Source organism: Juglans regia, chromosome 2, assembly GCF_001411555.2.
Source record: "Juglans regia cultivar Chandler chromosome 2, Walnut 2.0, whole genome shotgun sequence".
NCBI classification, from domain to species: Eukaryota; Viridiplantae; Streptophyta; class Magnoliopsida; order Fagales; family Juglandaceae; genus Juglans; species Juglans regia.
The window spans coordinates 29,644,850-29,650,849 of record NC_049902.1 but is presented as its reverse complement, the minus strand read 5'-3'; positions in this window follow the sequence as shown (position 1 = coordinate 29,650,849).

The following is a 6,000-nucleotide window of genomic DNA, read 5'->3' as shown; positions in this document are numbered from 1 at the left end:
TTGCCAAAATAGGATACTTTACTTCATTGATCTTCTATCAATCTAAAAATATCAAAATTTGGAGCTCGTGTCTCACAACCATGTTCCAAGTACTGATTGATCTCTGATTTGTTCATCAAATTAGATTCAATTATCTCTTGCTCATACTCAACCCAAAAATTCTGTTGAGAATCAGAATCAATCATACTAGGATCAACTGAGGAAGGAGGCTCAGAATAGGAAATGTGAGATCCATAATTTCTGTGTTTATAATTTATTGCTTAATTAGTATAATTTTATTTGTGTTATTTTAATTATGTTGTTTATACCTTGGTATTTTATTATTTAAGTGTGTTATTTTATTATTTATTTTGGTATGTTGAGTTTTTATTTTTATTATTTTTATTTGTGTTATTTTAATTGTTGTATTATTTTCATTATTTATTGTTAATTATTTTGGTCTGTTTTAAATTTAGTTTTTATTTTCTTGCTATTTTTATTTATATTATTGATGATATTTTTATAGTGTTTTGTTTTAGTGGGTTGTGTGTGTGTGTTTTATTTTATTGTGTTGTGTGTGAGGAGAAGCCCAGCAGCCAGCCTTGGATCCCAGCCCGTGCGGCCCGTGTAGAGCCCAGCCGTGCAACCCAGCCCGTGTCGTGAAGCCCAGCCCCTCCCCTTTAGTCGAACGGCGCCGTTTAGAGGATTCCTTAGGGTTTCATGCGTTTTCTTCATGCGCCGCACACTTCCTCTCCTTCCTTCATCTTCTTCTTCCTTCTTCTTCTTCTTACAGGCAGCACGCAGCACGCAGCAGCTTGCTGTGGGCCACCTCCACCTTCCCACGGCAGCTCCGTGTCGCTCGATGGCAGCCCGAGCGCCAGCTGTCCGACTTCTACCCCACGCGGCCAACACCTCCTTCCGCAAGCTCCTCGGTGGCGTTGAGCATGGCTTCCGTGTGAGCTGCCCTTGCCGCCGCGCCACGCGTCCGCGCAAGATCATCTCCACTGCCACGGCTTGTGTTGCCGTGATTCTCTTCTCCCACCGTGCGACACGCGTACCTTGCGAACCGCCTTGCGTGGGCTATTTATAGGCCTCGGCTCCTTCAAGCTAAATGCTTCAGAGATCACCATCTTCTCTTTCTCTCTTAGACTTTCCACATTTTTGGTGTTTGGTTAATTTTTCTGTGTTTTGGTTTGTGAAACCGTGAGCTTTTGTGTTTCGGCCGAGCTCATTGTTGTCTCAAAAATCTTGGATTCTTGCTCGGGTTCATGGTAGATTATTGGGTTATAAATGGTGAATTTTGAGTGATAAATCTGTGAATTTGGAAAGTTGTTGCCGTGTATGGTGTTTGTTCTAAATTGTGAGAATTTGTTGGTTGTTGCCGTGTAACAAAACTCAAGTTTTTGGCCACTGTCTTGCCGTGTGCCGCTGTTGCGCCGCCGCCTTGTACAACTATTCCCTTCGATTGATCTTTCAGATTTTCTCATTCATCGTATGTATGTAATTTTCTCTTTTATTAATATTGTATATAATTTCTCAATTTTATAAATAAACTGTTGTAATTATATTTTACAAACTGTTATCTTTGTTGTAAATATTGATTGTGATGGAATTGTTAGAAATTAGGCCTTGGGCCGGATTGGAGGACAGGATTATGCGTGTAACTGTGAAACTGTATTTCGGCGTTTATTGAGAATTTGTAAATGAATTAGTTAAATGCGTATTCCAATAAACTGTTGAAAAGCATATATATCGTTTTATTAAATTGTGCGGTGATGTCACGATGTCTGTTGGAAATTGATATTGTTGCATGGGTGCGTGTGTTTTACGACCCCAAGCCGAGATGGGGTATTATCTCGGTGGAACTCCTCTGGTCACTCCGGAGCGTAACATACTGACGTGACATCCCTAAGTTATCGCAGGGCGACGACGGGAACGTACGAGACGGTAACGCTCTCGTACCGATTCCGTGACCTTTGGCTGGCGAGGTTAGAGGATGCTTGGCCATGTACGCTCTAAGCGCGGAACTGGGCATTGCTCGTTACGAAGTCTCATGCACGGATGTTACCCGTGATGTGACGAAGAGAGCCAGGTCATATGGACAGTCCATAGGAGAGATCGTGGCGCATGCTTAATAAAATAATGGTTATGATTGGACCAAAATGAGATTTTGGCATGAGTGGTTTAAAAATGATATTTTGGAAAAAAGAACATGTGGTGTTGTTTTATGTGGAATATATATTCGTATGGGGACTTGTGATTTTTATATATCTATTAGATGTTATTTTGGTTAATTACTTGCTGAGATGTCATAATCTCATTGTGGTGTTTTATCCTAAGGTTTCGTTTTATGGTGCCGTAGAGTCTGACGTATAGCCGAGTTTGAGCTTGAGAGATCAGCTCCGCCGGAGGTTGGACTTGCTGAGTTACTATTCAGCATTTTTGGAATTTGTTTCCCTTATATTATTTCCTGTATTTATTTTATCTATCGGGTGACTGTATAATTCTTGTAAAGTTACATTTCTGTTTATTTTGAACAAATTCTGATATTGAAGAAAGAAAGATCTTTTATTTTTCCACTGCGAATATTATTTTGTACACTTATTGCATGTTGTACACACTCTGAGCACTGGTCTATGGGGTGCGTGATCCGTGTGGTCATCATTCCGATGTCACGAACTCCACTAATATAACACGTGGGGGTTAAGGGCGCCACAGGAAACTCCACTTGAACTCCTATACACAACACTATATTCTCCATAAATATTAATCATCAATTGTTTCATTTTTGTCATCATTTATTCGACTAAATTACCACCATATATTTTTTTGAACCAAAAATACAAAAGATTAAATTTGCATCTTGGATCAAGAACAACATCAATAAATATCATCAAGTTAGTCTTCTCGATTGACCCCAATATTTATCATACTTAATCTTCATATTTGCTGCCATACATTTCAACATTGCATCATTACTTCAACACATTTTTGACAAATGTGATTGGATGCCACAAAACTCTTAGAAATATACATTAGATGCGACATACAAAGAGCTAGAAAGTCTCACAGTAGCATCATAAAAAATCTTCAAAAACTTTATCAATACTCTAACTCTCTCTCAATCACTAGAGTTTGGAGGGCTCAAGTTCACATTACGACAATAACGAAAAAGAGAATCATCATCATTCTCCAATCGCAGAAATGGTTTTTTAAATGCTTCTGCAGCTTCTAGCATTAGATAAGTCGAATTCCATCTTGTGGAAACATCAAGGCATACCAGTTTTGTACAACCAATTTTCTCCTTCTCTATACACTTTTTGAATTTATCCATTCTTGCGGGAGATGATCTAACATACCTAACCGCATTACGCACCCTTGTAATTGAATCATCACAATCTTTGAGCCCATCATTCACAATGAGGTTCATAATATGGGCACAACACCTAATGTGAATATACTTCTCTTCCAACAAATGACCTCCTACGAACTTCCTCAAATACTCAATGGCAACATCGTTTGAGGAAGCATTGTCAACTGTAACAGTAAAGATCTTGTCAATACCTCAATCTTGTAGATATGAATCTACATACATTCCAATAGTTTCTCCTTTGTGATTAGGAATCATGCAAAAGTTTAGAATTCTTTTGTGTAGTTTCCATTCAGAGTCGATAAAATGTGCAGTAAGACACATATAATTTAAGTTTTGAATCGACGTCCATGTGTCAGTGGTTAAACTAACCCGCCCAACCGTCTTAAATATTTTCCTTAACTTCTACTTCTCCATTTTAAATAATTTAATACAGTCTCTCGCCGCAGTAGTTCGAGATGGCACTTGGAACCTTAGTTCAAGTGATCTACATACTTTCCTAAATCCTTGGACTTCTACTATCCTAAATGGAGGCTCATCACAAATTATCATTTTAGCAATTTCTATTCGTATATTTTCTGAATCAAACTTATGTGCATTTGCCGAGTTATTGACATCACTATCTCCAATTCCCTCAAGAGCCCCTTCACAACTCATAGTCTGTTGATCCATAAGTCTAATTCTATGAAGATGTTGCTTACAAGTACCAAGATGTTATAGCATACTTGATGTACCATGTCTTTTGGGATGACAAGAGTAAATCTTGTGACAATAATTACACTTCGCTTTTGGGTCATTTAAAGGGCATACATCTATTTTAGTGAAATGATCCCACACTGCTGAGTGGTCCTTATTTGCCCTCCTTTTACGAGGAGGGATTGGAAGACTTGTGTCACTAGACAAGTTAATATTTAAAGCCATTTGTGATCGGTTTTCCAAATGAGTATCAGTCTCATTATCTCTTAAATTTATACGAGTGTCACTTTCGAAACAATCCATATAAGAGCTAACATATAATATAACATATAAAAATTAAGATATTAGAATATGAACTGAAAATTACTCTATTTTTATGATTTAAAGAAACTTAAAAGAAAGAGAAACCACTATCACTCACGTATATTTTTCATTATATTGATCATACCATGTGACGGCCAACTAATGGTTTTATTATAAGTAAATAATAGAAGATAATATCACATTCACTCATTTATGATAGGTAAGATGGTCCCACATTCCAATCTTCATATATTATACACCACAGGCGGCCAAGAGGATGCACTCTCTTTTAATATTCTATTTGAATATAATATGCAAAACTAGTTAGTGAGCATTTTGTCTTATCTACAAGCTGTTGCGTATGTAATGCATTTTGTCTTATCAATCAGCATATGGTCCATACCAAAGTGCTTAATATGTACAAAAGCTATCTATTACTTCCACTTCTAAATTATAAAATATACAAGAACTTGCATAAGTTGTTAACTGTTTCTCATACTTTTTCCAACATAAGAGCAGCACTTCACACACTTCAAATATGAGTCATGCCTAAACATTAGATACAATTGCCAGATTCTCATAAATGAAGGAGAATAGGATTATTAGATACAATTGCCTAATCATATTGTATGAAAAACTTGTTGCTCTGACACCTTACTTCAAATATAACATCAACACTTCAACATAGTCCCTTTTAGGTGGAAGGTTGTTCTCCTATTATTTCCATTAAAACCGAAAGCCCTCTTTACTCTGGTGCAACCACAAAATGCACTAATATCTATAAAACCCAAGTGTATGCTACTCTCATTCAAACATAACTATCACAAAAAAGTCAAATCTCCATTCTCTAGAAAATGGCAACTCTCACCAAAATGGCCAAATATCGGCACCACAAAATACTATTCAATATTCATAGTTAAACGGAATAGACATAGCTCAATTGACCAATTCATCATCAAATACAAAACTCAAACAGCTGAAGAAAATGAGAATTTTTATTTGCACAAAAAAAAATATTAAATGAAATTTCAAATATTGCTCTTACCAATTCCTCGTGAGAGGTTGAGGATCCAAGTCAAATGACAGCGACGAAAAATAGAAAGGACGAACGGCGATGATGAACGGTAGCTATAGTTTGAGGAGAAAAGAAAAGGAAGAGAGAAAGAGATAGAGTATGACGGTGACGACAAATTGAAATGAAGAACTACGACGACGAATGGAGACGACGAAACGAAGTGGTAGCTAGGGTTTGAGGAGAAGGCACTCTCAAGTCAAATTGTTTTTCTCGGTGATCGATTTCGACCGATAATAGGGTATGACAGACCCGATATTGGACTTGACCCGATGAACCCGACTTTGGTCGGGTGGGCCCATGTCGGATTTTCGAACGGATCGGATCTAGCACATTTGATGCACAGGCCTAGCGCCAAAAACACTAGGCAACCATCTTTTCTTGTCACAAGTTAGCGGTTGAGATCAGTTGACGTTGATAAATGGCCCGAACACGTACCTTGGAAGTTTGTATTTAGTTCAGCATATGGTAAGCCCAAGTTGATCTCCCTCTATGGCTCTTTTGTGTTGGTCCTAAAAATATATTTTCTCTTATATCTCGAATATTCATGATATTGGATATATTTTGGATGGTAGACAGG